This window comes from Magallana gigas, chromosome 7 (assembly GCF_963853765.1).
Source record: "Magallana gigas chromosome 7, xbMagGiga1.1, whole genome shotgun sequence".
NCBI classification, from domain to species: Eukaryota; Metazoa; Mollusca; class Bivalvia; order Ostreida; family Ostreidae; genus Magallana; species Magallana gigas.
In genome coordinates, this window is record NC_088859.1 from 4,462,802 (window position 1) to 4,475,684 (window position 12,883).

Sequence of the window (12,883 nt, forward strand, 5' to 3'; positions counted from 1 at the left end):
TACAGTAATTTAAGGATTTTTTTTTAAATTTCTACAACCAGTTTATTAATTTGTTAAAAAGAAAGATGTAAATATTATAGCATTGAATCATGATTTTTTGAAGTATACACTCTCATAACTGCCGCGGTGTGTGCATACAAATTGAGTAACGCGCGTTAGCGCGTTATGAAAATTTGTATGCACACACCGCGGCAGTTATGAGAGTGTATACTTCAAAAAATCATGATTTAATGCTTATATTTACATTTTTTAACTTCTTGCCTTGTCTGCAAATGTGAATTATACCTTAAAATTCCGATCTTATCCTAAGGGTAAGTTAACATTAATGGAAGAGCCACAGTAACAGCCACAAGCGTGAACTTTGATTTTCGCTTGTGACGTTGAAGTTTACAGCGTTCAACGTTTGTGACGTCATAATAAAACTCGTCAATTTGACCTTTGACTACTTGTTGCATTTAGAGGCATTTAAACATCACGGAATTTAATGGAAAAACACAGTAGAATGTAAATATAAACAATTAAATGCTTTCTTTGGTTGTTCATGCAGGTTATGTAGGTAGCGATCATTGCAGAATAAATTACATAACCCGCTAACTTGTTTTGTTATACTTTCATGTTAAATACTGAAATCTGATTGGTTAAGACGCAGTTTATAATACTTTCTATTACCCTCAGCGTTAGCAACGCACTTAGCAACGGGTAACATTAAAAATTGTTACATGCGCGAAAATTATGCGCGTACGGTTCGCTGTAGAATTCACGTTATTCCTATATAAAACCAGTAAAATTTTCTTAAAAATTAAGACATTCAGTATAACAAAATAAATAGTGCCTGTTTGGGAGGATAACAGTTACCCTCCCAAACAGACACTATTTATATAATGTGGGTTTTTTTTTTTGGGGGGGGGGGGGGGTTGGGGGGGTTGCAATGTCGCCATCTTCATAACCCGTATGAATCACCAAAGAAAGCATCTTATTTTTTAAGTGATAACATAGCCACCAGTGCAAAGTAACTTGCATCTGTGTCCAAAATAAACGACTTGTTAAAGTCGGGATGCGCAAGTTCTTGGGCACTTATCAGAGAGGATTTTAATTTATCAAAGGCAGTTTGACAGCAGACATGGGAACGATTTTTACGTAAAAATGTAATCTATTACGTAGGGGAATCGATTATTAATCGATTACACTCATTTTTGCTCTGTAATCGATTACTTTATAACATGTAAACGATTACTTTTAAAAAATCATTAAAATGTGAATGATACCACTTTGAACATATTGTATAAACTCTTCAAGATGATTTGGTTTTAGGGTTAAAGGAAATTTTTTTTATTGTGAAAATTTAAGACTTTGTACTCAAACTTAATAAGATACCATTTTATAATTTCTGCTGCTTGTTCAAATTCAAATGTTAAATTATAAGCAATGTAGAGAGCACAATCTCTTAAATTATAAGTAAATGTGGGTTTTTTCTTGGAAGTTTACGAGTTTGGGTGAAATCTTGACCTTTTACTTTTAGCTTTCATAATTATTCTGTTGTTATTGATTTCTTGAAAATTAGAATTTAAAAAAAAATATATATATAAAATAGTATTGGCAATGTGCAAAGAACTTTGAGGGAACCTTGCTTCATGATTTGAATGAATTGTTTTCGGAGCTTGTAATCATGGTAATTTAATAGATCCTTGTTGGAGCTATTTTAATTATCTAAACATCAGGGTGGCCACACCTCATATACTGTATCGTGTATATTGTATTGTTTCATCAATATTAATATATTAAAATAAATATTAAAAGTTCAACATTGAGCTGCTTTCGTTGCTTCAGTTTTTGAGAAGAAGTTTAAAAAAGAAGAAGATTTTCTACGGCTGTGTTGAGATAAACAAAACAAGATAGCGGAGACTACTTTCCTTTTTCTTCGTTCAGGGCTGTACTCTGGTAAGAACAGTTGGGTTGTATTTGTCATAGAAATCTCTGCTAATCCTGATACACATTAAGTTATATGAAAACATAGGAAATAAATAGCGTGTTCAAGATATTGTCGAAATTCTTTTCGTAGACTATTTGTCTGACTTCATACTTCGCTCTAATTATGTTAAATTCCACAAAATAATTCAGTAATACCAGAGACATAAATAACATGCATGTGATTTATGTCTCTGGTAATACGGAATTTGCCAACTGGTGAATGTTACAAACTCATCTTCAAATGATTTAAAATGAAAAAGAGGTATGAGAAATTCAATAAATTTCTTTAATCATTAATAAAAGGAGAAAACGAACCTTTAATGTACATCATCACGGAAAAGGAACATAATAAGACGGACCTTTGGGTATACGACACCGGAACTATGAACTGAAATGTACTCATACCACATACCGACAGCAGTTAGGTGGAGGTCAGACGCTTACATGTTTATTTTAAATCCTCTACCATATCAATAAACTTAAAATTGGATAAACAACTCAGATTGGTAAGAATGGAATCATAAATACCATCAGTCATTTTTTAATCAAAAGTTCATTCCTTTTAAAATCAATGAGGATAAACTTTTCGCATTGGTAAACATTTTTCAATTCTTCAATTTTTTGTTTAGAACATTATGTCATCTAAAAAAACCCCGCAATATTCGATTATACATGTAATCCTTTTTTAAGGGACTTAAACACGATTTGAGATCAAAAATTTTATTTTTATTTTTTATGTATAAAATGGTTTATTGGTGCATTTTAAATGATTTACCAAAATATTGAAAGTTTAAGTCAAGTTACATGTACAAGCAAGATACTGAGGTAGGAATTCATTGTTATGTAAACAAAGCTCGAGTCTTATAGTTGTTTACAAAAAATGTAATGTAGAGAATTACCATTTCTTAGACAAAATGACATGTAAAAAAAACAATTAAACTAATTCAATATATTCATAAATATTATTATCAACAAAAGAAAGATACATTTGATTGAAACTTACAACAATACAACACGTATGTAAAAAATGAAAACGTTCAAGCTTTGTTTACAAAACAAAGATTTATGAACTTTGTATCTTGCTTATTACTTGATATTTGACTTTCAAATTTTGACGTAGCATTATAAACTTCTATATTTATCAGTAAAAACATTGAAAATGGAAAAATAAATTTTGAAAATTTTAAGTCAAATCTTGTCCAAGTCCCTTTAAGGAGGTTGGCTCCTGAAATAATAGTAATGGCAATCATCCGAAAACCACTTGGATATAACGATGGGGACCTAAAATGTTCATTTATTTTATTTGTGACCCATGTCACAAGGCATTTTTTGGAAATATATGACCCCAAACAGTAATGATAATTTTTCTGAATTTTTTGCTAGAACTTGACATGGAAATTGATAATCTGAAGAAATCAAACAAATATTTATAGTTTGAACTATTATTTAGCTATGATTTTAATACAGTATGAAATTGAACACATGTAGTGACTATAAAAAAAATAAATTTAAGTCTAAGTTTGAGAATTCTTTACTGGTGCCTTCAAAGGCCAGTACATAATAAACACAACAACAGATGTTACAAAATTTTGGAGTAATCAAATTATAACGCAAATTAAACAAATTATAGTAATGTCATATTTCCAAAACTTTGCATACAAATAGACATACATTTAATGTCTCATTTAAAAGTAAAACAAATAGGGGTCACACCTAAAAATAAATTGAGATATAGCGTAAAATAAGCGTATTTTAGGTCAAAATCGGATTTAATTTTTTCTTAACTTCTATGAAATATAAGCTAAATACATGTATTCCAAAATATATCGATAGAAATATCAAATTATTGTTTAAATATGTTTTTTAGAACATCATGAATATATCGTAATACACAAACTATCCAGAAGTTTGGTCTGCGCTTAAAGTTAGGAAGCTAAGTAACAGCACTTAAACTAGTGAGTTATGAAAATTGTTTATTTCCTTCTTGAAAACTTTCCGCCACAAAATATAGTCCCTTACTAAACTATGTAAAAAAGTAATTTTTTTTAAAAACAAGTTTATTTGGCATTGTAAAATATAAATATACTACTAGAATTAATATGTGATGCAGAATTTTAAGACTAGAGGTTACCCAAAATGGCTACCTAAAACCTAAGGAGCGAACCTCTGTAATTATTTCGCCTAAAAGACGCCGGGACATTACAAAAGGCATAACATGGTACATGTACAAAAACGGTGTAGGGAGAATGTTCTTCTCCCGATTTGATATGGGTACTTGGTGAAACGAATTAAAATCAGAGGCGACAACCTGTTCCAGCCAATGCATACAAGTCACTCGCTCGCACTATTTTGGTTTACCTGATATACTGCATGCTTTTTTAAGGTTTCAGAATCCTTGTTTTGTTGCCACTAATTCTAATACACACGTACCTTACATTCCTCCAGCGGTTATTGTTTCTTGCAATGTTTCTTCTCATTCGCATCATATATTCAGAAAAATCAACCTCATTAATGAACATACTTTCGACAATCATGGGATGCTCTCGTCGATACAAATACTTCAGACATTGGGCAAAACCCCTATCTTTCTTCGAAGTTTTGCTTCTGCAACCAAGCTATATGTCTAACACGATAATCCATTGCCTTTATGTCTAACACGATAATCCACTGCCTTTATGTCTAACACGATAATCCACTGCCTTTATGTCTAACACGATAATCCATTGCCTTTATGCGTAACACGATAATACATTGCCTTTATGCGTAACACGATAATACATTGCCTTTATGCCTAACACGATAATCCATTGCCTTTAAACTTCTTGCAATTGCAATTAGCTTCTCTTCTTCCATCTGATACTAGTAGTCGGTACGCATATGTTTGGCTCCCCCCCCCCCCCCCCCTCTACGTAGTGTGAAATCTCCTCAAACTTTATTTAAATGTTCCTCATGTTCACATTTAAAGTTGACACATCTTTAACTCAACCTCACTTAAAGTAAACACTTATAATGCACTTATAAATTAAATAAATGAAACAAACTATTAAATTTACCATCAGAAAAAAATTAAACAATAAATTAAAAAACAAACAAACAAATAAAAAAATGATTATGTTGCAGTTGCTTATAAATCATCAAACTGTTAATCATTATTCAATAAAAATACATGTATTTTATTTGCTGACAAAGTCACCAAAGCTTATGACATGCTGATATATGTTATTTTGTCAACGATTTTATGAATAAAACTCAATTATGTATTTAACTTCCTTAAAAAGATACCGAATTTTCTACCAATAATATCAAATACTTAAGATTTGTTTTCATTCCAAGGCAGGTTGACAGAGAAAATTAATCAAAATTTCCATCATATACAGCGGTCAGTGAAATCTTGAAATATGTCAACAGACAAGGTAAGAACTAAATATTACACAGCCCAATAGTTAGATTTGTATACTTTTGTTTGCACTTAAAGAAAACATTGTCAGTATTTCAAGAGATGGTCACCATTGCGTTCTGAAATTGAAGATATTCAACATCTTGTATTCACGTGTGAAAATGTACAAAGCATTTGAAACATATCAGTAGTTATAGTCTTAATTCAAGATTTTAGAATGCATTCAGTGTGTTTTTTTAACCTACAGGTGATGATAGGGATCATAGGAGGGTCGGGAATGTCCAATCCAGAAATCCTGAAGAATGGAAAGGAGGTGTCCTTAGACACGCCATACGGAAAGGTATAGGACCCATGCAGCTATAACTCCAGAATCCTTGGGATGATCTAGGAATGTGGAACAATTGGTGACTCAATCAATTAGCGACTGCTAAATAGAAAGAGACATTGTCCACAATTACCAAATTATTTGAGGGACAGTTGGAGTTTTCCCTCTAGAAAACGTTCTTAGGACGTGTGCATGACAAGTGTATGACTGCATGAATTTCAAAACTGCATGGTTCTATCAAAACCTAATGCGTTATGACTAGAACTAGAACTGTCGCTCGGTATATGAAACAGTTTATTGCATGAAAGCTCGGGGAAAGTTAGTATGACGATTTATTCCCCCAGAAAAGTCATATTTCCCTCGGGCGTTGCTCTCGGGATGTATGATTTATTCCTGGGGGAATAAATCTTCTTTTTTCCTATGTCGCTTGTAACACGATATTTCATTGGCTAACAAGCCGGGTATAAATCTCCATACATCCCACTTGAGCCGGGTGTAAATAAAATGTGACGTCAAAATGCAGTTCTGGTTTTAAACAAGTGCAGCTATATATCTTTGTGCAAAATAATGTAACATTAAAGTAAATCAAAAATAATTTGTCAAAATCCCTATTTCTTAATATTTTAGCTATTGGTATGAATACATGTATATGGTGGCATATTTCTGTCCCCTACATGCAAGATAAATTATGTCAATATGCAAGATAATTATGTCGATATGAAAGATAATTATGTCGATATGCAAGATAATTATATCGACATGAAAGATAATTATGTTGACATGCAAGTTACAAATTCTTGTAAAAAATTGATTTTTATGTGGATAAAATGACATACTAATGCCGTACTCTGACTTCATAGATCTGCAAGATGCAACATACTAGTAATTAAGACAACATGCGACTTATCTATGTTTACATGTGAGATAATTATGTCGACATGCGACCTATTCATGTCAACATGCGAATTAATTATGCAAACAGACAAGATATGTATGTCAACATTTTTTAAGGTAGAAAATTTTGAATTTTTCTGTTAATAGCATTCAAAATGCAATTGGACGCTTAATAATAAAGTCATAGTATAATTATATTTTCATTTAAATCTATATGTACAAATAGAAAAATATCATATAACAGAAAAATATAATTTTGGAATTACGTAGTGGATATCTTGTTATTGCGGAGATACTAATGGGGGAGGGGGGGGGGGGGGGTAACGATGGAAGATATACCTGTATATAGGTCGCGTCTGACCTTAAAGGGGCATGGTCACGATTTTGGTCAAATTCTATTTTTCTGTTTTTATTATTAACAATGCTTTAGGAATGCATTTCTAATGATCAGACAGTCGTTGAGTTATAAGCAAAACACAGGGCTCACAATTCTTTGTCATGTTAACAAGGCTCGTGCCCTGTTTTTGTTTACATATGTTCAATATACCAGTAAAAGATCTTTTTCAAACAGATTTTCCTATCTTCTTATTCATTTATAACATAAATAAACGGTTCCTAACGTTTAACACATTCATTTACAGTCTAAAACTGGAATTTTCTCTTCAACATTCAAAATGTAAACAAAAGCATTGTTTACCTTGCAAAGAATTGTAAGCTCTGTTACTCGCTTATAACTCAACGAATGACGCTCAAATTTTGGTCGCCTATTAAAAATGCCTTCTTGAAGCATTATAAACATTAGAATCGAAAAAATAATTGTTGGCCAAAATCGTGACCATGCCCCTTTAAACAAATAAAGATAAAATGTTATGCGGGATATTTTTCTGGATTGGAGTTAGATATATTTCAATATCAAAGCTTAATATCATTGCATAAAAAAGAAACCTTTGCTTCTTGTCTGATGTCATGCCGGTCTCTCGTTGTTAGCCCTCCGATGCTTTGGTCTGCGGTGAAATAGAAGGAGTACCCTGTGTTCTACTATCCAGGTGAGTGCTTCGGTCATACGTGAGTGCATGCTCTTGTGTTACCAAAATGGCCTTTTCCAGCTGCCAGTGGGCCGTTTTCTTCACAGAATTTTTTATATAATTTTCTTCACTATAAATTGTAAATGTACTGATATTCTCGCATTATTACTGCGGTGTGAGATCGGTTTGTCCAGTGTCCGACAGCAGTGGGCGATTTTTCTGTCTTACTCTGTGTATTACTACGCCGCCGTAAAACGTATACAATACGAATGAAAAAGATCGAATATTGCAACGTTTGGCATGCCATAGTTCAAATCTTAAATATCATAAAAGTTTACGTTCAATGCAGACTTATCATTCTAAAAGGTTTTTGCACCAAAATATAATTATCAAAAATACAGCTCATATTGCTTTAATGAATAAAATGGAACAATTTGATGCGATTTTTTAAAAATGCAATACAACTGTAAATGCATACACTAACTTTTTTTTATACCACGACAGATTAGAAGTCTCAGACCTTATACATTAATTTGTGAGCAAGTAACAGACTGTGTTTTACGTCTTTGAATGTTGTATGCATTAAACGGGGAGGGGGGGGGGGGGCTTCCCAATTGTTTTCTCAAAACAGTCTTTTATCTAAAATTAGTATTTTGGACAATGATAGGTTTTATTTTGACAACCGACCTTAAAGCAAAATTTAGATATACGACGCACTAATTTCCCAGTCAGTGGTTTGTTATTATTTTTCAGACAGCTGCAACAAAAAAAAATTTAGATTTTTTTGTATCCCTGCCCGCACCTTTATAAATATCCAACCATGCAGTTGGTTTTTATTTCAATCTTAAAGAATAGGTTAAAAAAGCAATGAAGTTGATTAAATATTGTATCATATTAATGTGTAAAGTGTTAATTCCCGCCTTTGTGCGAGATATCATCTAGCTCTTTTGATTTTTCAGACATGGGCGTGGTCACAAGATAAACCCGACCAACGTGAACTACCGTGCCAATCTGTGGGCCCTTCACCAGGTGGGCTGTACTCACCTCCTGGTCACCACCGCGTGTGGCTCCCTACAGCCGGACATGCACCCAGCGGACATTGTGGTCATCGACCAGTTCATTGACAGGTGAGGGGCACCTTTTGAGTTTTTTCGGAACCGAAACCGGATGTCTTGTTTTTATTAATGCTAACTGATTTATAATAGATTAATTACAGTTTTGTGATTTTATATAAGTATTAAAGAAATTACATGTAAACAGTGGTTTCAAGACGCAGATTTTGAGTTTTCTTGAATAGTAGTATTTGTCATTCGTGGGTGAATTACATGTACTTAAAATGTCAAACTTATGCGTCTTGTTTTACATAGAACCCAGAAACGGGAGCAGACATTTTTTGATGGGAAACCAATATCACCTCTAGGCCTTTGCCATATACCAATGGCGGAGCCGTTTTGTCCAAGAACTAGATAGGTGCAGAAATAAAGAATCCCTAGTACTTATTCCAAAACATTTAATCATGTGGATATAAGTTTGTATAGAAATATCTCTTTTAAAAAATATGTCACTTTATCATAAGAATACCTCTCTTCCTGCCATGAGAATGGAACCATGTTGACAATAGAGGGTCCACGCTTCTCCTCCCGTGCCGAGAGCAAGCTGTGGAACTCCTGGGGGGCACACTGCATCAACATGACAACAGTACCCGAGGTCTCCATCAACCACCTCTCTCTCTCTCTCTCTCTCTCTCTCTCTCTCTCTCTCTCTCTCACCATCTTGTGGTCTATACCTCTTGATTTATAAATCTGTTCTCCCCTCGTCTCCTTTCTACTTTCTGTCATGTTGTAAATTTTGAATTTACCGGGTGGCAGTAAATACAAAATTTACAAGTTGTCATGTTGTAAATTTTGTATTTACTGCCACCCGGTAAATTCAAAATTTATAACATGACATTTCACTCTCCGAATCACGACAAATAAAGACAAGGTAGTGGATTTTTTTGGACTACTGAAATGATGAAACAATAAATAAATGATAATTCAAGACGTTTAAATAAAGAATTGGTTACTCCAGGTGATCCTGGCCAAGGAGTTAGGATTGTGTTATGCAGCACTCGCCCTGGTAACAGACTACGACAGCTGGAAGGATGACGAGGAAGCGGTGAGTTGAATCAAAGAAAGCAGTGAGTTTAATGAGGAAGCCATGAGTTTAACCTGAGGAAGCCATGAGTTTAACCTGAGGAAGCGGTGAGTTTAATCTGAGGAAGTCATGAGTTTAACCTGAGGAAGTGGTGAGTTTAATCTGAGGAAGCGGTGAGTTTAACCTGAGGAAGCGGTGAGTTTAATCTGAGGAAGCCATGAGTTTAACCCGAGGAAGCGGTGAGTTTAAATGGAGGAAGCGGTGAGTTTAATCGGAGGAAGCGTTGAGTTTAATCGGAGGAAGCGTTGAGTTAAATCTGAGGAAGCGGTGAGTTTAACCTGAGAAAGCCATGAGTTTAACCTGAGAAAGTGGTGAGTTTAATTGGAGAAAGCCATGAGTTAAACCTGAGGAAGTGGTGAGTTTAATCTGAGGAAGCCATGAGTTAAACCTGAGGAAGCGGTGAATTTAACCGGAGAAAGCCATGAGATTAACCTAAGGAATTGCTGAGTTTAATTGGAGGAAGCGTTGAAATTAATCGGAGGAAGCGTTGAGTAAAATCTGAGGTAGCGGTGAGTTTAACCTGAGAAAGCTATGAGTTTAACCTGAGGAAGTGGTGAGTTTAATTGGAGAAAGCCATGAGTTCAACCTGAGGAAGTGGTGAGTTTAATCTAAGAAAGCCATGAGTTTAACCTGAGGAAGCGGTGAGTTATTTAAGGAATAATTAAGGAATTCTTTGAGTATTATGGGGTGATAATTTCGACAATGATATTAAATTTTTTGCCATTTTCATTGTGTATATTGTAAATTTATGCGAAAATGGATGAAGAGGAGGGGGCAGCCTCATCCCCAAAAATCCGGGGGGGGGGGGGGGGGGTGCGTTGTTTTTTCTTGTAACTTCAATTTCACTGATGAATACTTTCTTTTCACTACCATTTAATATGTGCTCCCAAAAAGTGGGGGAGGGGGGGGGGGGACTCCATGACAATTCAATTACTAGTATTTAAATTTAAATTTAAGATGAAGATAAGGGGGTGGGGCTGATGTTACGTGCCTGACAATACTATAGTAACAGTCTTTCTGTATTTCTGTATCATGATGTAACTAGAACTGTCCTAATGGGACTAATACCCCCGCTAGGCTAATTTCAAATGGGACAAATAATTGAATTGAATAATAAAGGTTTGGAACACATACAAAAAAAAATTTCTAGAATTGTAAAAAAAAAAAAAAAATTAGTTAACAAAGAAAAAATAAAATCAAAATTGTCAGAATTTCACTGTAAATACATATCTATAACAGTAATACATTTACAAATGTATGTATTTGATGATATATTTTCTTAATTTAATTGATTTAAAGAAAAACCAACAAAATGACAATAACCCCTCCCTTTGCAGTGAATAGAAATACCGGTAGCCAAGCAATGCTCTTCTGTTGATAAAACTTTCAATATCTTACTAATAAGAGTCTTGACAGATGCAATTAGTTGTTTCAAATTTTCCTCACTTTCTCCTATGGCACAACGGAACTCCATATCAGAAAATTGATCCCATAGGACTATGATTTTCTTTGATGAACTTGTTAAATTTAATAAACTCCCAAAACATTACCATAATTACCATACTATGTAAAAATATGTAAAAAAAGAAAATTTAATATTACAAACAATTTTAAAATTGCCAAAACATTACAATCATATCAGTAATTTTGAATTTCATTTAAATTAATGCCCAATAGGGTCACTTCATCAATTTACTTGACAAATAAATTTAAACAACCTCTAAAAATAGTTTAACTTCTTTATTAATAATTAAATTATTTATTACCTTATAACGATAGACCTTTTGGTTTACATGAAACAGTTTTAAAATAGCCCCAAAACCATCAGCCACTTTACAGATTATCAATTTCCCCTAAACACATGCTCCATCTGAACCATGGCTCAGATAATGGCTCCCTTGGGACAGATGAATTCAGCCACACTTGTCTTTGATGTTCTTATTAGCTCCTAATTTATCATTGACAAACAAAAACTTTGCATTGTCAGTTCATAGAATACTTAAAAAAAATAATTTTTTTTTATTAATTAAGACATAAAGACAAAAAACTTCATCTGGATGTATTTATATAAATATATTTTAGAGTGTTTTCTATTAATTAATTAATAAAATCTGTAAGGATTACCTCCCTTACTTTTCAACATTAGTGTACAATATATAGAATAAGGAAAATGAAAACTGTCATAAAATCATTAAATCTTGTCTGATCTTAAAAACAATTGCAGGTGCACATCTTCAGATGGTGTTCAACATATGTACAAATTTTCAAACTGTTCCATGCAGTAATAAAAAATTCTATAGGGGGGACAAAGTTGCGTCTACAGACAGACGGACAGACGGACAGACAGACAGACGGACAGACGGACAGACGGACAGGGTGAAACCAATATACCCCCCTAAACTTCGTTTGCGGGGGTATAATAAAACATTGCGGGGGTTGATTTTTTTTGGATATGTACATATTAATGGAAGTTGTTGATATTTTTGGTAAAGGTGAATGTACAAAATGTGGGAAAAACGTTCCAGACCAACGCCGCCAACGCCACAGCTGTGATCCTGAGGGCGATCCCACAGATCGTCAAGGAGGACTGGGCAGCCACAATAGAAGAAAACAAGGTAAAGGGGAGATAACTCATTGTAGGGTGAGACTGTACCAAGAGGATCAACATTTGAATCGAAATGTTTGATAAAACATTGAATACTTTCTTTAATTAAAAAATGTCGTCTTTTTTTCTAGAAATTTGTCAAGATGAATACGCTTCTTCCCCATTGCAACTAGAAGTCAAAGAATTGGTGGTGCGTTTATGTTTTGTTTATGTAAAAATTAGCCGCAAAGCTGGTACTCGTGCACATAATGAAATGGTGTGACACATAAATTTGTGTAAACCTCATATTTTATGCCTTTTGTTTTGTGATTTTATGTATAATACATGTAACTCGATTATCAATGTTAATTTATATTTATAACACAACACAGTTCAATATTATTCCACGATGAATTATTTCAGTTTCGGTATTTTATAGAGAGTGTTGCAAATAAGCAGGAATATTCCCTACCGTGAAAAGGACCTTTAAATAT

At 33.6% G+C, this 12,883-nt stretch overlaps 1 pseudogene; it reads left to right on the plus strand.

The window, feature by feature from the left end:
• Positions 1 to 2,410: 2,410 nt before the first annotated feature.
• LOC117684170 (S-methyl-5'-thioadenosine phosphorylase-like) lies at positions 2,411 to 12,697 on the plus strand (annotated as a pseudogene).
• Positions 12,698 to 12,883: the final 186 nt, after the last annotated feature.